Source organism: Dryobates pubescens, chromosome Z (genome assembly GCF_014839835.1).
Source record: "Dryobates pubescens isolate bDryPub1 chromosome Z, bDryPub1.pri, whole genome shotgun sequence".
Taxonomy (NCBI): Eukaryota; Metazoa; Chordata; class Aves; order Piciformes; family Picidae; genus Dryobates; species Dryobates pubescens.
The window spans coordinates 124,166,676-124,192,346 of record NC_071657.1 but is presented as its reverse complement, the minus strand read 5'-3'; the positions used below and the strand labels follow the sequence as shown (position 1 = coordinate 124,192,346).

The window sequence follows — 25,671 nt, the reverse complement described above, 5'->3', positions numbered from 1 at the left end:
CATTAGGCAGCATATACAACCTAGTTGAAAGCACAAATGTCTTTTTTTTTGTTTTAACTTCTAATGATTCACATATTAAAATAAGAAAAGGTTTTTAAAAAGCATCAGTTGGTGCTCTGACTTGAAACCACTTTACTTCTGCCTAAAAGCTGAAAATGTAACTGCAAAGGCAGCCCCCCTGCTTTCTACATCCTTACTACCTGTCATGCTAGAAAAGCTCTGCACAGATTAAGCATATGCTTGCATTAGCACACTCCACTAGAAAAAGTCAGGACCATGCCTTCAGGTACAAAACTGCTGCCTTGCCCTCTGTCCTAGCCTGTTGTTTCTTTATGCAGGCAACACAGCCAGATGTGTAAGATTACCATGAAAGAATGCTTCAAAGCACAGCTATTCCTGAGAGGTACCATTCAATGCCCTCCAAGAGAGAAGGAGATGGTTTTGAGATTTAGCCATGCTCCAGGAATCTCTGGATGTGCCTGCTGCCTCCTGGGACCATTAACAACCAAACTAATACAGTCTTATTGATCCTGAAGGACTAGTTCCATACATTGCCAGAAGCAGAGATTCAGTGTATCTTTTCATCCTAATGGAGACCCAAAGTCTCAAAATGGATTAAAGAGGAGTTCATTACAGTTAAAAAATAGGAAAATAAAACTGGTTTCTTTTGGTTGTGGTTTTTTGTTGTTGTTTTTTGGGGGGTTTTCTGTTGTTGGTTTGTTTTTTGGGTTTTTTTTGCAAGTAAGCACAGTGAGGAAGGTATGTCTGTTCAAACAACCATTTTACACAATTTTTCTCTTCAATACCCTAAAACATAAGAAACTGCCACACTGAACCTGATCAAGGATATCACCTGGCTTGTTATCACGCCTCTGATACCAGTTAGAAAAAGAGCTGCCTTCAAAAGTGTTTAAGACAGGGAAAGCCTGTATTGTGCCTCTCTCCCTTTTGACCCCATATTCTCCCAGCCTCTAATTTTTAACTCAATGAATTCCAGAGCCAGATGTTATTTTCCTAAAACTCCATTCAATCTGTAAAACATAAACTAAGTGTGGTGTTTCATCACGTTAATATATTGTCATACTGATTTTATCCTCAATCTCAGACAATGGAATACTTCCACTGTTTTAAGCCAACCAACCATTCAAAGGAAAAGAAATTTACTAGTGGTGGGTTTTGTCTATTCACAACAGCATTTTTCATGTAATGAGAGAGGATTTTGGTTGTCAGAATTAACAGCTCTATTTATCGTTAACTCAACAGAAAATTAACCGTTTCCAAGTGAAAAGAAAACCTGATGCAGTTACATACACATCAAGATAAATACAAAAACTAAAGATCACTCAGGATGAGCAAGCACAGCTGACAGTAATCATAACTGCAACATAAATAATTTGTCTGTACAGGCACATAAAGAAAGCACTGATGAGATCCACTATTAGAGTAAAGTATTTTGGTCACACTTCATTTACAGTCAAGTCCAAAATGAAGCACGTTTCAGCCCATATAGGATTGTTTTACCTCTGGACATCAGAGGCATATTCTGTGGTCCAGTGCTCTGCAATAAACAGGTGTTTGAATACACCCTGTGCTACAGATAACAGTAAATTTGCCTCCTGGGATTTACAGGACATTGGTTCCTAATGAGCAAATGTAATGCTATGGCAAAATAGAGAATGTGTGAGATAATACATACAAAATAATGCAAAAGACTATGATTATCCAAGTATCTTTAACTATACTTAGCATTTACTACAAACTAAAACTACACTTAGAAGCAAGTATTATACAGTAAGCATGTCTTGGTATTATGCATTGTAGAGCACTAATTATGTATATAGGAAAAAGATAAAATATATTGTGTACTCCATTTTTTTCCCCCAGAGATGCACACATTTTTAATTGTGCATGACATCCACTTTATGGTCATAACATTACAATTACATATAGGTAAGAGCACTAGAAATAAGAAATTCAAGCTTTTCATGGGAATAGTTGAGTACAGCATCCTATTAGACAGCATTGTAGGAAAATAAGTGAATCTCTCCACTTGAAGTAATGCTCACTGGCCACCTGAGCCACTGGCAAGACACAGCAGAGTTTTAAATTGGTCTTCCCCAAGAACCTGCTCAAGCAATTGCTCCAACTTTTTCTAGCATGCAGAATCAGGGATATATTAAAAAATGTGTGTGTGTGATTTTAAATGCTTCTTAAAACAGTATTTGGAGAGACTTATGGGGTTTTCATAATAGTTTTAATTTTTATCTAAAGCATAATTAGTGCAGGAATTTAATGTTATGTCTGACAATTTATAAACAAATGTTTTCAAGCCACACCACTAAAAATGTGGTTTAAGAACTGTTTCATATTATTCTAGACTGCAAGCAAAATGTAAGTATGGCTGCAAATAACACACAGATACCACCACAGATATAGAATATATAACTATCATCCAGTATCATAGAAGCAACATATTTTCAGCTTTGGTGTTCCACAGAAAAATGTAGTTTACAAACCTGTCCTGGTTTGAGACTAGGCAGATTGTCTCTTGCCCCTGAGAGGGGGCAAAAGAATGACACTCACAAAATGGATTGCAAAAGCGCTGGAAAAGTTCAAATGTAAAAGCAATTAGTGTATTACAAAGACTACAAGCACAGTGACAAAGATACCCCAAAGCATACAGAGTCCCTTCCAGCACACCCAAAGGTCCCCAACACTTCCCATCTCCCCACCTGAGGGTATACCCAAAAACCCCAGGGCTCTTTCTTCCCCACTGCACTACTAGGCTAGTCTCAGGCTGGCCAGGTCTGAGACTGTTCCCCCTTCTCCTCCTGGCATTAGGCCTAAGAGGCCTTGAGATAACTCCCCCACCATTACCCGATAGGGAGAAGAGAGGGAAGAAAGAGGAAGAGAATGACTTTGCAGATGGATTTATAGGGTGCAGCATATTATGGGTATAAAATATGCTATTTTCTGTGTCCACCTACTGGGTTGGACCCTCGGGACACTGGAGGTGTAATTTATGTGGCAGGAACAGGAGGGACCCAGCCTAAACTGCCACAAAACCCCATGAATTTTATTTGTTAAATGGGTTTATGAAATTTAAATATTAAAGCAAGTGACTTTTATACATACAGAATGAAAGCATATTAAAATCTAACATAGTTATGTCAATGATATTTTAGATGCCTTTGATTAATTTAATATTTTATTATATTTTTTGGATATATAGTCTAAGTGAGTAAAGAATGACAACTCTACCTCATATTTGTCAGAACTCTGTCATACATCCATTACACACCATTTTGCACTTTGCAGGTTTATGTCTCGAGAAAGCTGTTACACAGCTCCTCAGTATATCCCATTTGATTTATTAATATAAAGCAGAATGTGATTAGACTGCCAGATCTCAGTGAAATAATGTTCAGGTACATTAGCACTAGTTTCATTTCAATAAAATGAAAGTTGATATGACAGCTTTCCTTCCACTGTGTCAAAAAGTGTCTTTCATATTGGCACATATTACTGGTTTATGCTCTTGCCTACTACATCTGTAAAGGACTCTGTATCACTTTTCTGCATGGATCCAAGCCTTTAGAAGTGTGATTAATGCGAATGCACCATGCAAGGCTGACTACAGTCATTTGTGTGCCTGTATCATTGCTAGTATATTGCTCTGTACTCTCTATCTCCAAGGATGCTGTGATTAGATTTGAGCTCAGAAAATCTGTTGTTAAAATCTGAGCTTGTTTAACATTTCTTCACCGAGATAATACTCAGATTGCACAACGTCTTAAACAATGAGGACTACTGTAGCATAAATATCCTACAATGGCAATTTAGGAAACAATTTCATTGTATTGATATAATTACATCGTAAACTAGAATGCAGGATTTCAGTGGGGAACTAAAAATAAGGACACTTGTCTCTTATTTCTATTTAGCTACAACTCAATATTCACATCAAGGCCCCCCTGATGGGGAAAAAATACACTGATATTTAGTCTGTTCAGAGCAGTCTCAATAAGCATGTATAAGGAAACGGGTTATTTTGCCTACTGATTTGCCATTATAGACTGCAATCAATTAGATGCAGTGTCTAGGTAGGAACACAAGACACTTCATTTGATTGGGAAATACTTCTAAGCAGACTGAAGATTCATTGATACCTGACTTCAAACCTTATTGCTCTGACTTCATAACCCCAATTTTGGAACATGTGAAAGCAAGAGAAATATCCAGTACAGACCACTGCACTGTACAGCATGGACTGTAGCCAAATCAAATCACTACAGAACATCACAGAGTATGGTTAATCACATGGGAGAAGTAGTTAAAAACAAAACCAAAACAACCATCACCAACAAAAAACACCCATACATGGTTACTACACTTAAATGCAGACTGAAAAATATTAAAAACTGTATCAAAATTACTACAGCAAATAGATTAGGGACAACTTACAACAGTTGGGGGTGGTGAGAAGCATTTATTTTATACATTATTGTGTCTGTAGATAAGAACACTTTTAATTTCTATTGTATTTTCTTATTTGGGTAATTTCCTGATGCAGATTAGTAGCCTATCTATTGCTTCCTGCAATAGAGCTCTCAGATATTTGTTCTGAAAAATTAGCTGAAGATTATTTATACATTGGCAAAAGTAATTGGATAAGATGGCATTTATGAGAGTTATATGCCTATTCCTTCTTAATCCTCTTGCCAATGTAGATATATTTCTGTTTCCAAGCTACTTCCTGGATCTCTCATAAGCAGTCAGCACAAACTTCTTGTCACTATTTCCATAGAAGGCGGCAGCTGAAAACTACATATAGACCATTTCAGCCATCCACCCTCTTTGTCACCTCCAGGCACACTGTACTTTAAAGCCATGAACATTTTGCAGCTAACTTGCAGGCTACAGAACACATGAAAATACTGGTGACTGATTTTCTGAATATGGGTAAACTATTGCTTTAATCAGTGGTTAAATTTGTACTTCTGAACTGCTTTTAGGTAACCCTCTAGGGCTTTTATAAGATTCTGGTCCAGCCAGAGCCATCTGCTGGAACTGTATTATTGAATGGGACCTTTAACCCTCATCTGACAAGAAATCCCAATCATGGCCAGTTTCTGACTTGTTACTGACTTTTCAAAGTATTCAAAAGGCTTCTTCCAATTTAGGATACTAATTTAAACAAAACCACAGGAAATTTTTTAAAATGTATAAAAATTAAGTAATTTCAAATACGACAGTGGTACACAGCATTACAACGGACTACTTTGGATCAAACACTGTGCTTCCGTTTGGGTAGACTACTCTCTTAGCTTTCCAAGGGCACATCTTTCATATAGATTGTCCTTTAGTTATTGAAAAAAAAGGCATAATTAAAAGTTACACTGATTATTTATGTGCTATTCAACTCTATTCTAAGGCTTTCTGTTGGATTCTTTTTTTAAGAAGTGTGAACTACTACCACTCTGTTTCTGGCTTCCTTAACCTAGTCCAGTGCTGCCTATCCTTGCCTAACCTTACTAACTAGAAAACATTTGCCCTGATTTCATGCAGGACATAAGCCTAGTAAACATTTCTCATAGAAAAATGATTTAAACTTGGTATGGAAACATTTTACTGGTACAGGTCTTATGGTAGAAATACTATGCTGTCAGCAGTTTCATGTGCACTCATATTTACATTGTCCCCTTGCAATCATCCACGACACAAAATCCAAGGTATTTTAGAATCATAGAGTAATACTGGTTGTAAGGGCAATCAGGAGGTCTCTGCTCAAAGTAGGCTCAGCCAGAAAGATCAGGTTGTTCAGCACTTTATCCATCAGGAAACTTCAAAGACCGCACTGTTGCAGCCACCGTTCTGAGGGCAGCTGCTGGACACGTGCAGAGTGCATGATTCTTTAGCTGACCAATTCCTTAGCATGCTGCATAGAGCAAAACATGTTTGCCAAGAACATCCTCACATTGGCACCTTTTGATTGGAACATGCTGTAGAAGCCTACTCCTTGACATGCTGGCACCTCTTATTGGGAAAAGATTTTAGCTTATATATGTGGTCGGATTTTACTGGTTAAGCAGTAATGGCAAAGATGACAAAGCAGATGACAAAGAGTATATAAACAGCCACTCTGAGTTAGGGTTACTTCAGTCGGGGACTTCGGCTAAGGACAGCTTGGGGGTTTAGGGCTGGTAGAGACTTCTGCTTCTGTTACTTAGCTGCTGCTTCTGGCAAGGGCTTCAGTTTAGGGATGCTGCTAGCGATACACTCGGGACTTCTGTTAGATACTTCATCTGTCAAGGGCTTCTGGGATGTCTGTAAGTGGAACTCTGAGACTCTAATGCTAGGGATTCTACAAGGCTACAATAAAGGACTTATAAGGAGAAATTCTGAGATTCTCTGCTCTATTTCTGGAATTTCATTGCTACACAGCAATGGTGTTTGTGCCTTCATTCATCACCCAATGGCACCTTGTTATAAGCAGTCTGCAACTACATTTGGCTGCCCCAGACCAGGGGAGCAATAACTGGCACCCTAACATGGATGGGCGACTGGAAGATTTCAAGAGACAACAGATGGTGCCCAACGTGGTCAGGAGAACAACACTGCACAACCACTCTGTGCAGCATGTCCAGCTTTCAGAGGTCCTAGTGATGAAAAAGATTTCCTGATTCTGTGTTTTTGTCAGCATAGGCTGTTTCACTTTTCTCAAGAAAAACTACTTGTATGAATTCTAATTAATCTGAGAGATCCTTAATCAATTCTCTGTTCCTGGAGTTCTCTCTCAGTAATGTATAAATTAATCTCTCAAATTTGCAGCTGTTGATTATCTTGGCAGAGCCTCCTACTAAGTCTGCCCTGAGGTGGAACATAATACAGTGTCTGTGCCCTCTGAGGTTTACCTAAGGCTCCTACTAGCTCCTCGCATTCGCTATTGATTTATTTTGCAGATATCCCATATCATTTTTTGAGAAACAATTAATAACTCAGCGGCATTAATAAAAAGAACAACAAAAACCTATAGAAAATCCACCTACACTTACCCTACCAGAAAATTTTCATGATGGTAATTGTGACTACTGCAAGTGTTTTCCTCTTAGCTACTTTAAGAAAGATCCAACTCCACATAGTACTTCCAAAACTTTTGATGCCATTCTGAAATTATTACAGGTTTAAAAGAAATATGATTGGAAGAGGAATGCTTAAGTCTTTACTTTTCAACTCATACTGCAAACTCAGTGTGGTTAAGACAATAGCTTGAAGGGATGCCTTTTTTAAAAAAAGGGCTAAATGAAATTAATTTTGGTATATAACCTAAAGACAATACAATATGCACGTGAATAAACCAACTTTCAAATTTCCTGCATAAAAGTAAGGGATATAAAATAACATCTAAGGAATAAGAAGTCCACCTAGGTAATAACAGAAATGGAAAACATACCAAGTATAGCACATTATTTGCATTAAAATAATGCAAAAAGACCCTAGAAACTGACTGAATTCTGAGGCTTAGCACAGATTACCTTGATAGAACACTGAAAATTTGTTAAAATGTTTGTGAAAAACTGATTTGTGACAAATAGGTTCTCCATGTTTTTTAACTCTGCCTTGCACAGAGACTACTTGGAGCATTTTCTTTGAAGGTCTGATAATAGTCCACAGTATTTTTAGTGAATCTCAGCAAAAACTGACATAGCGTGAAGCATCATTTCCGAGTAACCAACACCACAGAACTATCTATCCATAACTGACAGTAAAATTCAGTCATCCATATCAAATTGTGATGACCATGCCATTACAAACTTGCTAATTCACATAACTCCTGTGTTTAATTGCATTCAGTTTGGATTCCAGAACACAAAAGAAAACAATTTGCCTGTTTAAGGCCATTTTCTTACAACGTTTTTCAACTTAACTTTTATCTCTGAGAGACTTAAAACGTTTGGTACCAGAGGCTCATTTGTATACTTGCCCTACAAAATTTAAATCAATTAGCATAATCAGGAACTACCAAGTGTTTGCCAACAAGATGAATTATGTCTTTACTTTTTGTTTACTCTTAAGCTATTGTGATGAATAAACTAAACACCACAGGGACAGATAAAATTTAAAGTTCTGACAAAGAACCTTAAACTATTCCACACCTTGAGTATTGTGTCCAGTTTTGGGCACCTCAATAAAAAAGAGATGTTGAGGTGCTAGAGTGAGTGCAGAGGAGGGCAATGAAGCTGGTGAAGGGCCTGGAGAATAAATCTTATGAGGAGTGACTGAAGGAGCTGAAAAGGAGGAGGATGAGAGGAGACTTCATTGCTGTCTACAGCTACCTGAAAGGACATTGTAGAGAGGCTGGTGCTGGTCTCTTCTCCCAGGCAATTAGTGAGAGAACAAGAGCCTCAAGCTGTGACTGGGTAGGTTTAGACAGAACATTAGGAAAAAGAAATTCATGGAAAGAGTGTTCAGGCATTGGAATGTGCTGCCCAGGGAGGTGGATGTTTGGATGTGCTGCTTGGGGATGTGGTTTAGGGGTGAACCTTGTTATCAGTTTGACTTGGTGATCCTGAGGGTCTTTTCCAATCTGAATGTTTCTGTGATTCTGTGAAATAACAAAAGATTACACTTTCCATTCTACCTCCTGGATCTATCTAGCCTCTGGAAGCCTGTACTCTATGGTTTAAGACATCCCAGTGCCATCCCAGCCCATCCCAGCATAAACTGGTTGTGACATGTCTAGCCCAATTTCATTCTCAGACTGTGTTTAGTACTAGGCATTCAGAGGAAAAAAAAGTGTGAGAAATCTCAGATCAATTCTATTTCCTTATCACTGTAAATAGTTTAATCATTTTGTGTAATTTTGAATCCTAATAAATTCTTTGTTTGATTTCAGTAATCCTAATCCTATGTATCCTAATGCTTTCATATATAGATCTCAAAACATGTATGTTGATAAAAATACACAGTTTATCCTAACTTTGGTAACAAAAGGAATGAAAGTTCAAGTTAGCATTTTTGTATTCACTCTCATCAACAGTTTCATACAGGGTATTCTAACAAAATGTTTTTGAGAGAGATGATGTGCATTTTGAGAATAGAATAGAATTAACCAGGTTGGAAAAGACCTTCAAGATCATAGAGTCCCACCAATCATCCAACAGTATCTAATCAACTAAACCATGGCACCAAGCACCCCATCTGGTCTCCTCCTAAACACCTCCAGTGATGGTGACTCTACCACCTCCCTGGGCAGCCCATTCCAATGGCCAATCACTCTTTCTGGGAAGAACTTCTTCCTAACATCCAGCCTAAACCTTCCCTGGCACAGCTTGAGACTGTGTCCTCTTGTTCTGTCACAGGTTGCCTGGGAGAAGAGACCAACCCCCACCCAGCCACAGCCTCTCTTCAGGTAGTTGTAGACAGCAATAAGGTCTCCTCTGAGCCAAGAAACTCAAAAGCAAGTTTTCTGACAAGGAAAGTTTGAAAAAATGAATGCAGTGGTAATCAAATTCAGTAAATAAAAATAAAGTAAATAAATAAAGTAAATAAAAACAAAGTAAAAACTACACTGAGAGCAGAAACTTTGACATGTCAGTGGGAAATACTGTCTTTACAAATTGAAGATAAAACAGTAAGTTAAATAAAACAGTTGAAAGAAATCCATAAGATAAGTTCCAAATATTAGAAATACTTTCCAGCTTTCCTGAGATGAGTAGTTTATGCAAAGAATTAAATATTCTGTATGCACATTTAATTTCTGTTATTAATAAGGGAAAAACAAGTGGTTTTACAGCTCATTTTATGATCAAGTTTTTAATATTCTGGATTTCACAGAAACTGAAAGAGGAAGGGGTTTGTAATTGAGAAATACAGTCATCTCTTGTTCTTAAAGGAGAAAAGCTTTCAAAAACTTAATTTGAAACCTAAATCAAGGTGGAAATTTTTAGTTAGTGATTCACATGAACCATGTTTAAATTGAAGAATATATTCTCTAGAAGAAAGATTAATCAGTAATCCAAGTTAATTGGATGGGGAAAAACAAATGAGCAACACTTTCTAAAAGTTAATCTGTTGCATTAGTTGGCTGTAACCAATATCAACAAATCTTGAGAAATAGATCTAGTATTAACTAACCAGAACTTTTTGTCAGTAGACTTATGTTTAACCAATGTCTAACAGAACATTAGGCTTAAATTTCACTGAAGATTTCACTACAAAATTAAGATCCTTTACTTTCTGTTGAAAAAGCCTACACACATATCCATGTACTAACACTGCACACTATGCACGCAGGAAACTCCATACCCTCAGCAAGTACCAAACCTCCTACGTACACACAAACATCTGCATGCATATAAGCATAAGCCAAGTGCTAAACATCTAGTTTATTTGAAATGCAGTGAACTTGCACAGTGAATTCAAGAACAGATTAAACATTATGCAGAACTGCATCAAATGAAAAAGTGGGGAAAAAAAAAAAAAAGAAAAAAACTTCTCACCCTGCAGCTCCTTGCCCTCACCACCTTCTCCTTCAACAGTCCATTCCAACTGTGACAGATTATTTGTACTGCTCCTCAAAGTTGTGATATGTGGAATTGTTCTGGTTCACAATGCTCTTAGAAAACAAACAAACCAACCAAAAAACTCCAAATAAACAGAACATTCCAAATGGCAGTTATCCAGTTCATCAGTGTGATTTACACATGCAGCAAGCAGAGCAAGGAGGATGCCTCTTGCAGCCACAGTGTTCATTGTTCAGGAAACTGCAGGGTTATATCTGCTGTTCTGTGACAGTTTAAGCTGTGCCTTTAAGAAAAGACACTGCAGAATTCCCTAGCTGAATATTTGGGTGTAAAAAGGAAAACAAAGATTAATTCTAAACAAATTTCATTGGTCAGATGTGAGATGTACCACAGAAAATATCTCTCACATTATTTTCTCTCATTTACTCCAGCTTCAGTCTGTGTGACTTCTTGTTTCTTGGCCAGAGAGCATGCAACTGACCCTGGACTGAAACTGGTAAGATAAGAGAAACTAACTTCTTAACAACTGCTTTGAGCTAACAAATTTCCCTTAATATCCTTTTCTCTCTCTTTCTCCTTTTTCGCCCAATTAACTACTAGGGGAAAGGGAAGGAGGAGGAGAGATGTTTTGGGGGGAACCCAAGATGGGATCCTCCTGCGAGGGGGATTTCAATGTTTGTGTTCTTTCCTGTAAATTCTTGTATGATATTGTAAATACTGTATATTTTGTATATATTCATTGCATTTCATTATTGCTTGTAAAATACAGTTTTCCATTTGCTTCTCCAGCTGAGTTTAGCTGTGCTTTATGTGGGTGCAGGTGGATTAAACCATCCCACCACTGCAATGTACAGAGCTTCTGCATACACAACAGAACTGACTTTTGTGGAAAATACTAATCTACTGCCCAAGTACGATATCACTGTGTATATCATGTGCTAGCACTTCCTGCTTCGCTCACCAGGTCCTACATAAATACATCTTAAAACTCGAATTGGCAAACTGTTGCAGATGTGTATGGGAAAACCAGATACACAGGAGTCTAACCAGACTAAAACAGAAAGAAAAACTGATTCTGAGTAACAGTGTTTTAAGGTAAGTGTATTAAGGTAAGTATATTTTTAAGATATTTCAACTGAATATCTTAATTTTGAAAAAAAAACAAATAAAACAACCACACTGCATCCATTTTTCTCCAAGAAAACACTAGAAACAATGCAATCTAAGGAAGCTGGGTTTAATGATCTATTAAATATATGACCTTCAAAATGGTACGGATCCCTTGCAGGAAATTGAAGCTAACTGAAAGCCATATAGAACTTTCCCCCACCCTCAACATATTAAAGCACTTGTACCTATTTTTATACCTAAACAGACTTATAATTAGTCTTTGGGAAAATCACCTGCTATTCTTTCCTATATTCCTGCATCCTGTTCCTCCTTAAATCTATTTAAATTTGTGTCACTTTAAAGAGGATGCTGCTAATGAAAGTGTAAAACTATTGTAATGTGTCTTGTGGTATCTTTGCCATATATGCAGCTCAGAAAGCTCATGCATCACTTATCTAAAGAACATGCTTGCTTTCTCATGGATTTGTGTTCTAAAAATATCCTCTAAGATATCCTGCTCTATTAATAAGTTTCCGCTTCTTATAAGAAAATAAGCAAACTGTTTTTCTAAGACAGGAGCTCTGACTTACTTTCAGACTAAGGGAATGGCATTAACTGTATTTAGCTTTTTTACCCAATAATCTCACTTGCCCAAATATGAAAGTTTAACGTTGACGATATCCAAAGTGCTGGATCAGCTCCCAAGTATGATGTAAGAAGTTTCTCTTAACATTAATAGAAGACAATAAAAAGTTTAAACAGCTAACAGAGCAGGTAGAAATTAGTGTAGACATCAATATAAGATTTTTATACAGATAAATGAAAGAATAAGATACTTCAGTGTTTAGAAAGCTGAAGCCTGGTTTTACAAGTGGAAATCCACCTGCTTTCTAGCCTCTACTGATGGTCTTGGTGAGATCTCTGCTGTACATTATGGGCTTTTAAACATCTAAACTTCCTAGATACCTACAAGTAGGTACTTTAACCATCAGTATCTCAACAGAATTCTAACCTTCAAATACTGAGCAAACCCACATTTTACTTGAAGCTATAAACAATTGCCAGCAGGGAACAGACTTTTTTTTAAGGATTTAAGGATTTCTTTGAAATTGCACTAGGAATTTAGTAAGATGCACATAACAGACTACCACTAGTAAAATCTGATTTGTCTAAACGTATTTATTATCTCTCTTGACTCTCATTGTCACTGTTATGATACAGCAGCCACTTCAGTGAGTTTATCTGATTAAATCAACACAGCATGGAAATTAGAGAGGTCTAGAGACCACTTCCTGAAGCAACATCCATAACAAATTTTATTTTAGCAGCAGACACAATTAACAATATTGCAAGAACAACCATCCAGAACATAAAGAAACAAACTCACGCAATTATAGAAGCTGACATTTGCCTCATAGTGATACAGATAACTATGTAAAAAAAAAAATAAAAATACACACAGTGAGATGAACATAAGAAGATATTAGTGAAACAATTAAACAAAGAAGACAATATGCTAAGTAAAATAAAGTGAAGGGAATGATAGGTCTCATCTGCTCAAATTCAAGGCCCTGGATACATGTGCTTCTGAAAAATGAGTGCATATTTTCCAAGTATATTCTAAAATTTTTAATATTCTACTGAATCATTTGGGGGGGTTACACACCTGATGAGCAGAGGGTAAGCTAACAGTTTCCAGAGCATAAACTTTTATTAGACTGCCTTAGTATTCCTTATTCAAGTAAGGTTTTTGAGAAGTTTATGTATATAACAAATCTGGACACTGACGTATACTTTCCTCCTATCTGTTTAATATTCCTTTGTATAAAGCTAAGTCATAGTCTTATGTACTAATTACCAAGTCACCTTAGAGTAAGCAGTGAAAAGCTTAATAGAAACAACACATTTGGCTTACTAACAATATTGTGAAACAACCAGTGTAACGGGAGGATTGTGGTCATTCCTTTCTGCCACCAATGTAAGTTCCATTCTCATACAACTCCACTACATTTGTTTCCTCTCTTTTTATTTTGCCTTCTCATGTTCTGTTTTCATATTCCATATGCTTCTTGCATAACTCCCCATCTTACTCCTTACCAGCAACATGTGGGGCAGAAGTGTATCTTCTTATACGTGACTATGAAGATACTAAGCCATTTGAGCACACAACAGCAATCAATACTGCAGTAGAAGCAGAATACTGCATAAAATACAAACATTACTGAAGACAAAAATACTGATAAAACCCAGGAATCATCAGGATGAACCTCTTGTAGCCTTGTTTCATTTTGCCCATTTTTATTATTGTATTATTTTAGATTTATTTGCAATATAAAATATGCAGATATCAACAGACTGACTACTAAGGCTGCAAAAATTGTTAAATGGATCAAATTTAACGTAAATGCATTTTCTCATTCTTTTACATTTTCAGCTCTCACATGAGAAGCAAAATACCATCTGGCTCTGCTCCTTTCCCTCACCTCTCCACCCTGACCTACTGTACAAAACCCAAACCAATGTATCAGTAAAACCATCTAAGGACGATGACACAAATTTTTACCAACCTGTTAATGCAATCAGCCAGTACTTAAACAGGCTAAATAATCATTGAAAAAGGTAACACAAAAGAAGGTGATCTGTGTACCTTGTAACTGTTTGTAAACTAGCATTTAGCTCAAGTCTGTGTAAATATAATAATAAATAACTGTATATAACAATAGACAATATAAGAATCAAATTGATCACACATGACTAAAAATTTCTGTTGTAGTACTACTACCAGATTCAACTATTACTGGGATACCTTCACAACAAATTTTTGCCTTCAACACTGAGAACACTGTTAAGTCACATGAGGTCACTTGATCTCTTTAAAAGTCTCCTCCCTCCTCTTAAAAATTAAATGGGGTTTAAAACATTTCTGCTTATATTTTCCCTCTAATAATCCTTCATTAGCTTTCATTATTTACATACTTCACTGTAGTATTATTTCTGCAAACAGTAAAACCAACAGCTCTTACTCTAGAAATTGCTAGAAGTTATGATACAGGAGAGATGTTCTTTTTTTCATTACCACATACTAGCAATTCAAATGTTCCTTTGTTATGTGCCTTGTTATGTATAGAAATCAACAAGTGCCTTTAAGTTAATATGTTATTCTTACATCTTGGTGAAATTCCCTGAATCGTCTGATCTAGTGATTCTATTTTACATATGATTGACTTTGTGGGATTTGCATGTAAGTGCCTCCATACAGCTCAGTCCTATTTTCAGACTGATAATAGAATTTATTATTTTGTTCAGAAAAACTTATACATTGTGCAATTACTTGCAGTTATTCACTGTATGTCTGCTCATGTGGTACCCTCTATGTCAAATTCATCACATTTAACTTCACCTATCTAAAAATGAGTTTGTGTAATCTAATTACCCAGATCCTCTATACAACTCACTGAGACATACAAGCACAAAAATAAAGACAATTCACTTCATCTGTACCAGATGTCCTTTCAAAAAGAGTGTTTGCTTGCCCAGTTCATTACAAAAGACGTCTAGGTGGCTAGGTTATCAGCCTGCTCACAGCCACATCAGGTTTGTTCTCAAATGATTCCAGGGATGGGGCCTCAAGCCTGGGCAACCTCTTCCAGTACTTTATTTACCACTCTCAGTGTAAAGAACGTCCTTCTTATGTCCAACCTGAATCTACCCTGCCCCATTTTAAAACCACTGCCCCACGGCTTATCACTACAAGCCCTTCCAAACAGTCCTTCCCCAGTCTTCCTGTAGGTCCCCTTCAGATATTGAAATGTAGCTATAAGGTCTTCCAGGAGCCTTCTCTTCTCTGACTGAACAGCCCCAGTTTTTGCAGCTTGTCTTCACAGAGGTGCTCCAGCCCTTCAGTCATCTTTGTGTCCCTCCTCTGGATCCACTCCAGCAGGTCTGTGTTTCTCTTGTGGTGGGGGCCCCAGAGCTGGACACAGTACTCCAGGTGATGTCTCACCACAGCAGTGTAGAGCAGCAGAATCACCTCCCTCAATCAGCTGGCCATACTTCTTTTGCTGCACCACAGGATGCAATTTGCCTTCTAGGCTGCAAGCATGCATCGTTGGCTCATGTCCACCTTCTCATCCACCAGCACACACAAGTCCTTTTCTGCAGGGCTGTTTTCAATTTCATCATCCCCCAGCCTATACTGCCCCCAAAGTAGGTGCAGGACCATGCACTTTGCCTTATGAGGTTCTTCTCAGCCAAGGGGAGAATGTACTTTTAGACCAATACATTAAAATAAGATACAATCCAGCCATTACATGCCAACAGAAGGAGTATTTCTGATAGTATAATTACATCAACTTTTCAGAATGATACATACTAAGCAGAGCCAGCAGAGTCAGCAGAGCCAGAGCTGCACTAAAGGTTGTCTGCACAGCACCTTTAGCTGGTTTACTGTTCTCTCATCATGACTCGGCACAGTCTACACTGGCAAAATTCCATACAACAAGCTTTGTCTGAAACGCTACTATAAGAAAGCTGAGTTAATAAATTATTAAACTTATTAGTTGAATATTATAAAAGTTCACAGATGAAATATACCGAAGAACAGAGTAGTGTGCGCTGGAATAAATTTGGTTTAGACTTGCACACAAAATCATCCTTGGGACCCTGGTAGTGTGATGGGATGGCAGCAAGAAACAGCACAGTAAACTTCCTGGTGAACTTAACTCTCTTTGTCAACCCAGACTTTGATGATGAAGTCAAAACAAGGAAAACAGATTCTGACATTGGCTTAATCACTTGTTCATGTTAGACAATTTCTCCTTACCAAATGTACTTTGAATAAAAATCATAACAAGCATATTCAGGCCTTTTAAAAAGAAACTAATCTGTCCAAAGCAAAATAGCAAGAACAACAAAAGTTTTATTCAAATTTGATACTTATCAGGCAAACATAGCATGAAGAGATAGTAATACATTTATGCTCTGCTGTGCCTACTGGATTCATAAATACTGCTGTGGGGTGGGGTTTTTTTGCCTCTTCTCAAGCCTCTGATCAAAACCCAGAACATCTTGGCAATAATAGTATTATATTGAATAAGAAAAGCAAAAGAAGCCCAGAACAAAAGAAAATTGTTGCTATATAGTCACTACTACTTTTTTTTTTTAATTAAAAACTTTCTTCTTATGGAATATATGCTCCTGACTGGGAAAAAAGGTTCAGAAGTAATTATTTTTTTTAGTAGAATTAAAAATGAAAATACAACTGTAACAGCTGTATGTTAGTGCCAGATTGTATTGAGTTTTCAACAAGCTTGCTTTCCTCACCTCACATTAAGATGACAAACTGCTGAGTGCTAAACTTTCCACATCTTCTCTAAACAGTGTATTCATTTTTTAAATTTTTTTTTTTTTACAGAAAAACACTTTCTCTGCTGAATTTTTGAACTTCTGTTTTCTGCTGCTTACATACAACTATAGTTCGAGTTAGAGGAACCAGAAACGTTTCCTACATGCATACAATTTTCAAAAAGACATTATAAAAATCCAATTCACTGGTTCATACACAATGGTTTAGATAATTTCTTTTAACAGAGTCACTTCATAGCTCATGCATAAATTAAGCACAGCTATAAAGCATATAGATTCTAGGATGGATTTATTAACTTTGTTTGGGTAACTAACTTTCTTAAGCAGGCCTTAAAAAAAGCTAATATTACTGTGAATTTAATTAAAATAATTCAGGGGTTTCTCAGTAGAACTTATAATAGAAATTCTTTCTGTGTCTGACGAGCGCACACAGTTTCTGCTTTGGTACCATTAGGACTTAATATACATACCTCTACTAGTACTGAAGATGAAAAACTTCACTTCTGTCAGCTACACTAATAGAACTTAGATTTACGAATAATGTAAGATGAAGAGAATAAAATGTTATATTTCCTCCATAACTGTGACAAAATCTGTAGGCTGAGTTCAGATTAAGATACATCAAGATATGCAAAACATTTGAACAAGGATTGCTATTAATATATAAATGTATTCTTCATATTCAGTGTGAAATATTTTAAGCCAATTAAGCAGCAGAGACCCAGTTAATATATGCAGCTGATTCTTAGATTTCTATACTATTCATCTGAATTACTGTGGCTTTCCACATTTATGCAGTTGAGCCCAAGCCATTTTGTACATCCGCAGTCACCATGCAACCTAAATGTTTGAGGTTTTACTTCCTTTTATTACACTGCTCCAAGCAAGCAGATTTCTATTAAGCAACAAAGATTACATAGTTTAAAAGTTCTTTCTATGAGCAAAGAATCTGAGATGACATCTGACATGTCTTCCATTGATTAGTACAGAAACCTATTAACCAGTAATCCACAAACACTTAGAATACATAGAATACATAGAATAAACCAGGTTGGAAGAGACCTTCAAGATCATCGCGTCCAACCCATCAACCAATCCAACTCCGCCCAAGCAACTAACCCACAGCACCAAGTACCCCGTCAAGTCTTCTCCTAAAAACCTCCAGTGATGGCGACTCCACCACCTCCCCAGGCAGCCCATTCCAATGTGCAATCACTCTTTCTGTATAGAACTTTTTTCTAACATCCAGCCTGTATCTCCCCTGGCGCAGCCTGAGACTGTGTCCTCTTGTTCTGGTACTGCTTGCCTGGGAGAAGAGACCAACATCCGTCTGTCTACAACCTCCCTTCAGGTAGTTGTAGAGAGTAATAAGGTCACCCCTCAGTCTCCTCTTCTCCAGGCTAAGCAACCCCAGCTCCCTCAGCCTCTCCTCATAGGGCTTATGTTCCAAACCCCTCACCAACTTTGTTGCTCTTCTCTGGACTCGTTCCAGCAAGTCAACATCCTTCCTAAACTGAGGGGCCCAGAACTGGACACAGTACTCGAGGTGCGGCCTAACCAGTGCAGTGTACAGGGGCAGAATGACCTCCCTGCTCCTGCTGGCCACACTGTTCCTGATGCAGGCCAGGATGCCATTGGCCCTCTTAGCTGCCTGGGCACACTGCAGGCTCATGTTCAGTCTACCGTCGACCAGCACCCCCAGGTCCCTCTCAGCCTGACTGCTCTCCAGCCACTCTGACCCCACTTGTGCCCTGTTTCAGCTCTCTAGGTTAACTATGGGGAGCTATCATCACAAGACTTAAGTGTCTGTTGTCAAAAAATCAGTTTTAATCTTAGACAACAATGTAGTTCTTTTGGATGGAAGAGCAAGTCAATGAGTTAAGATCAAAGACAATTAGGTCTGGAAAAGAAGGAAATGATCCAGACGAGTATTCTTGCACTGAGGTGAAACAAATACCACTAGATTTATCCCTGGCAAAACTTTGTCCAATTTGCTCCTTAAATCGAGAAGTCTATGTTTCACCCTCATTTACTTTTTTTTCATAGACTAATTAATTAATTTCCTAGACTAATTAATTTTCCTAGACTAATTAATTAATTTGTGTCTTCCTTCATTAGGCTTGTTTTTGTTGTTGTTCCTCTGAAATCTCTCCACTCAAACAATGTTATATAGTACAAGTTTCCCACATTATCACTGCAACATGTTCAAGGGTAAGAAAGCAAACCCATCTTCCATTACTTGAAAACACTGATGGTTGAAAGGGACCTCCAGCAGTGATCTGGTTCAACAACTCTGCCCCCAGCAGGGCCACCTGCAGCCAGTTGCCCAGGACCATGTCCATACTGCTTTTTGTAATTCAGAATTTTCTCCATTACTTCACCTGGTTTTTTTTACATCTGTACTTTTAAACTTCAGTGTAAATAATAAATCAATTATTTATAAATCAGCACAATGGCATGCTAAATCTGATTTTTTTTATGACATTTGTGTGCAAAACTGCAGAATTGATTTCTTCACTGCTATAGCAAAAATAAATTCAATATATTCAGGGTAGCTGGTTGATAGACCTGAGATCTTAAAAAACATATCAATCTAATGGTGTGGATTTACATTTATATTTTGCAGGTTTTGCTATTGACAGATTTATGTGCATCCCCCACTGTGGAGAGAGCATGATCATATCACTATGGTAGTGCAGAAATATTATGGCTCAATTTCACTTCAATTTACACTATTGCTTAAGAGGTGGCTAATAGAGCAGTTTTCAATATGGGAACTAAACTACTACAATGTACATTACACAAGAATGGATAGCAAATTACCACAGGAGTGGAAAAAAACAGGGCAAATGAGAAAAGTTTAATACATTTTGAAAACTCCATCAGAACATTTTTAGAGGAAGCTGGTAGAATTTAACAAGGACACACACAAAATTCCAAAAAGAAGTGACAAAGGCAACTAGAATCTCACAATAAACACATGGGTTTGTTCCTTGTCTTCAGGGTCTTACACTTTTTTTAATAACTGCTCTTTCACTTGAGATAGAAAATTGAAATACTTAGAATGTTTTTCATTCAGACTGCAAATGAAATGTTACTGACTCACTTCATCAAACAAAAAAGTCAATACCTTTTCTTGTAATTGAGTTACTCACTGAGCTTAAATAGTCATTTTGCTGATATAGCAAGATCAGTATAGGCGATGCAATATTTTACAATTCAGCCAATAGGGTGATGGTCTTCTACTTGTTCTTTATAAACATATTGCACAGAGGGCAACTATATAAGAATGACCTAAACTATTAGGCAAGTTAATCCCTTGCTTTCTGACATATGTTGGCAGGTAAGGCATGACTATGTGTCAGGCTGAAACCCAGACATTTTTGTGAACTCTTACTCAGTTATGTACAAACCTCATGATGTTCATCACAGCCAAATGCAAGATCCTTGGGATAGCGAAGGAAATCCCAAGCATAAACACAGGCTGGGCAATGAGGGGATTGAAAGCAGCCCTACAGAGAAGGGCTTGTTGGTATTGGCAGAAGGAAAACTGAATATGAGCCAGCAATGTATGCTCACAGTCCAGAAGGCCAATTGTATACTGGGCTGTGTTAAGTGAAATGTGATCAGCAAGTCAAGGAAGGTGATTCTCTCTCAGATGTGAGACCCCACTTGGACTACTGTGTTCAGCATAAGAAAGACATGGAACGGGGGGCATAACAGGAGAATGGAGAGAAGGAGCCTACTGATAGGAGAACTACACTAAACTGGAAGAGGAGAGCTTTAGATTAGGTATTAGGCAGAAATCCTTCACTGCTAGGGTGGTAAGATACTGGAATAGGTTGCCCAGAGAACTTTTGAACACTCCCTCCATGGAAGAGCCCACAATCAGGTTGGATGTGCCTGAGTGAGCAACCTGACCTAATCAAAGGAGTCTCTGCCCATGGCAAGGGGTTGGAACTAGATGATCTTTAGGATCCCTTCCAACCCAAAGCTTTCTCTGATTCTATGAGAGGATTATACACCCAAGAAATTAAATTAGATACCTGTTACAAAAAAAAAAAAAAAGTTCAAATAAAGATTCTTCCCCTTTTAAATATGGAAATGTATTTTCTTTAACCACTCTTCAGCTACACAGCTAAGTATTAATAGGAGATGTGCCATCATTACCATTGCAAACAGATGTTTATCTGACCTTTTCAGACATAAGTATGGAAAGGCAATAAAAAGGAATTAAAAGCCTGTTGATATTCAGCACGTTAATAACTACCTTTAAGGTGACTCAGTCAGGAAAACAGAGTCCAAAGACACAAAGTCAGAGAAAGAAATTTATTCCATATTCATTTTCATAAATAAAAGCAGGTGTTTCACAAAAGCAGTCAAAAATTTGCATTTCTTATTTTTTACAGTGACAAAAGTAAAAAAAGGCAAATATTGAATTAATTGGATAATTAGGTGATCACCTGGAACAATTTATCACAGCAGCTACTGAATATCTTAAAAATACCTTGCAATATTTTTGAGAGGGAAAGGTTATGGTTTTAATGATAGTTATCAAATCTGCCTGTGATAAACAATTCTTTTTAAAATGTGTAAAATAATGAGGAAGTACAGAATGACAGAAAGCAAACTCAAATTGAGAAGCCTTCAGAGTTTTCTGTAACAACATGAGTGTTTTTCCCAGTTCCCAATTTAATAGATTAGAATAAGATGTAAACTGACAAAGGTATTTCTGAAGTGCCAGAAGAAACATAGTTTCAGTCTTAATTAATGTATTATTTCCATACCTTAAATAAATGTAATAATATTCAGTTTGTCATAATTTCTGTCCCAAAACTCCCCTTATAATAGAAGGGTTCATGTACCTTCTGCCATGAGGTAAATTTTAGGAAAAAACCTTGATAAGATAAATTTACTAACCTTTCAGGGCCAGGGCTATGTGCAAAAGTAAAGCTTGAAGAAGAGAAATCATCAGATAATCCATTTGGTAATTTCATGTACAGGTAATCTAGCCACTGAACAGATTCTGGCAGAGTATTTGGTTTTAAAAAGCCAGTAAACACTACAAACAACTCAAGGTTCACAGAACACATATACTAGATCTAGAACACTGATTGCTAGATTAGATCAGTACTAAACCTGCTTTCATGAATTTGAAACGAAGTATCATCACACTGATTTGGTTCCATTTTACAGGTGGATGAACACCTCAGATTTCTGTATATTTCAAGCGCTGGTGAAAAAGATACAAGTCATTGTTGTGACCAAACCACGTAACTAGTAGAATGGACAGAGGTATGGTATCTTGAAATATGGAAAACTAGACATTCAGGAAACAACCAATCATTTACAAACTGTTCAAACTCGGTCAATAACCTTGAGCCCAATCTGTCAGGTATGGCATTTGTCAAAAAGGCTGAAAGTTTGTACCGACGAGAACCCTTAGTCACAACAGACCTCAGGATTAGACCAGATACCATGAGAGTTAATGTTATCTGCCAACAGCTTTCAAAATGAATGACAGCAAATGAATACTCTGGCAGGGGGGTTGGACTAGATGATCTTTTGATGTCCCTTCCAGCACCTAACTTTCTGTGAAACATATACATATTTTAAATCAAATTACAGCTCACTAAGCTTCATCTCAGTATTAAAATAATAATTAAACAAATTAAAATTATATAAAAATATAAAACTGCCCATCAAGCAAAAAACAAGCCATAAATTCCACAGGTAAGAATGTCCCATGTATGATACTTCTCATGGTCTATTTTACACTGAGACAAATTAAATATATATGCCTGCAAATTGCTACAGTAAAGGAAGTTTCTACATACAATTAGGTTTTCACAGTTTAGCCAAACAAGACTGTCCTCATAGCACAAAGTAGTTTGAAGACAGTTACAAAAGCAATCACAATGAAAAGGCTTTCTTTCAAGCATTTTACTATAAAATGCACCCACTCATTTCTTTAAAATAAAAGAAGGATACTATAGGATATCCTAGAATGCAAAGCTGCATAAAGATAAATGTGACTTTCTAAGAAGATGTGTCAAGTTAAAGAAAAAAGAAAAAAAGACGGAAAAAAGGAAAATATCTTGGTTACAAACTTATCAGAGTAGAAGTCCATTGACAATTATACGGCATTTCATAATATTATGGAACAACACTAAGAGCTTTTATACATATACTTACAGATATACATACCTGCATATATATACATAGCACACACACACTCACTACTTTTTCCTGCTGTTGGGTTGAAAAAAAAGCTATGAAAGGAAAGAGGGGAACATGACAAATATCAAGCTCCCTGAAGCTGTCTCAGGCTCTGCAAGATAAAGACTCGCACACAGTGTGACTGATGGATAAGTTTGAATATCTTTTTTTTTTAATTAATGAATAGTGTACACAGACACAAAAGACTTCAAAAAGAATAATTATTACTTATAAAGTAAATTTGGTAATTGTACAATATGTCTGAAAGATATACGATATATACAGTCAAAAATAACATCAAGACCCAAATCCTCAGGTTTTCTTCCAGGCCCATGATAATACATGCTAACTACACTCTAAAATTAGTATTTCTATTTGGAATTTCTTCCTCAGAGCAGACAGTCATTTTGCCCCCTGGTGTCACACCTGTGAAAAAACAGGAGGCAAAACTACCAAGTTGCGACTTCTGTAATTGTGGTGGTTTAGAAGGCAGATCCTCCCTTGCTTCCCACCAGGGCAAAAAAACCAAGACTCACACAAACGGATTGCAGAAGCGACGGAAAGTTTAAATGGGAAAGCAGTGAGTGTTTTACAGAGAACCACAAGCACAGTGACAAAAGAGATCCCAAAGCATACGCAGAAGCCTCCCAGCACTCCCCTCTCCCTACCTGGGGGTACACCCAAAACCCCCAGGGCTCTTTCTTCACCCCCGCACTGTTAGGCTAATCTCAGCTGGCCAGATCTGAGATTGCCCTTCCTCCTTCTCCTCCTGGCACTAGGCCTAGCCAGGCCTTGAGATAATCCCCCTTCCATTACCAGATAGGGAACATCTCCCATGGGGGCAGCAAGGGAAGAAAGAGGAAGTGTGAGACCTTGCAGGACCTTATGGGAATGAAATATGCAACTTCCTGTGTCCACTCACTGGGCAGGACACCCGGGGAACTAAAGGTGGATCTTGTGTGGTAGCAGCAGAAGGCATGCAGCCTAAACTACCACAGCAATTTACTGAAACAGACCAGCCCTACATCATCCCCACAGTGATGGAACCTAAAGAGAGAAAAGTACAGATTTTTTTCCATAATACAAATTTCATTTTCCAATATTTTTCACTACCACTCCCTATCCTGAGAACTCCAAGTGCCATGCAGTAGTGAAAGAGATGTAAGAGATGCTGCTGTCTTGAAGTAGCAATCTTTCAGCTACATCAGCAAACAGGGGTTTTTGTGATGCAGTATTTAATGTATAAAATCCCAGACTGCACCAAGCAGAATGTTTTTTTTCGAGGTTTTGCTGCTCATGCTTACAGCTTAAAATGTCATCCATCAGATTTCACAACATCATACAAAATGAATTCTACACATTCTCCTGATGGAGTCCTCAGTATTTTCTCCAAAGGGAACAGAACTGCTATCTCCTACAGAAGTTCTATTTGTAAAGGAAAAGAAAAAGGGAAAAAAAAGGTAGGAAAGGAAAAAGAAAAGGAAAAAAAAAGGTAAGGAAAAAGACCACAAACCAGAAATACCACAATAGCCCTCCTAACAATCATGCAAGCATGCATCCTAATGCAATCACTGGATTCTGTCTTCCTCCTGTGCTAGAAAAAAAAAAAAAAGTATGCAACTAATTTACTTGTATAAAGTGTCCATTGCTCTACTCAAACTAATTCCAGAAAAGTTTCTTATAGATCCTCATGAATGGCTTTTAAGTGGAATAGACCAGTGTTTTCAGATTAGAAAAAACAAATTACATTACCCATGCTATTACACTGCATGTTGCTTACCAGTATTTCAAGTGTTTCTTACAGATCAAGACCATTTAAAAGACAAGAGACAGTGGGCACAAGTTGAAACAAGAGAGGTTCAGACAAAATATAAAAACAAACTTTCCCAGTGAGTACAGGCAGACAGTGGAAGAGGCTGCTCAAAAAGATTACACAGTCTCTGTTCTCAGGAAGTCTTCAGGACCTAACTGGACATAGTCCAGCAAAAGCTGATCTGACATCATAGGTGGCCCCTTTTCACGCAACAGACTGGGCCTCCTGAGGTCCCTTCCAACCCAAACGGACCTGATACTAGGATCTGTCTTCCAGTTTAGTGAAGCTACAAAGACATGAATATTTGCCTTAACAAAATGTCCAACCTTTTAAGGTTTTTGATACACAGAGCATTTTAAGAAATTTCCACCAGCTATAGTAAAAAATACAGCCAAAGAAGTGGCTGCTCTCCCTAATTCTTTGCCTCAACCTCACTGTCAAAGCTGTTTGCAGAACTAATCTTTACTTTCAAGAGATAGTCCAGCTGTCTGAAATATATGGCAAGTAAGTCTCAAGGCATCATTCTCAAGACATGAAAGGCAGATCCATCTTTTTAAGCCAGTATCTCAAAAGAAGATAAATAAGCCAGTCCAAAAAAAAATTTGCATCTGTAGGGAATTCATTCAGTTGGCATATCAC

The 25,671-nt window shown here is 37.5% G+C and overlaps 1 protein-coding gene across 1 annotated transcript in view; it reads right to left on the bottom strand.

The window, feature by feature from the left end:
- IMMP2L (inner mitochondrial membrane peptidase subunit 2) overlaps positions 1 to 25,671 on the bottom strand; it is a 438,966-nt gene that overhangs the window by 363,982 nt on the left and 49,313 nt on the right. The gene's annotated exons all lie outside the window — the stretch shown is intronic.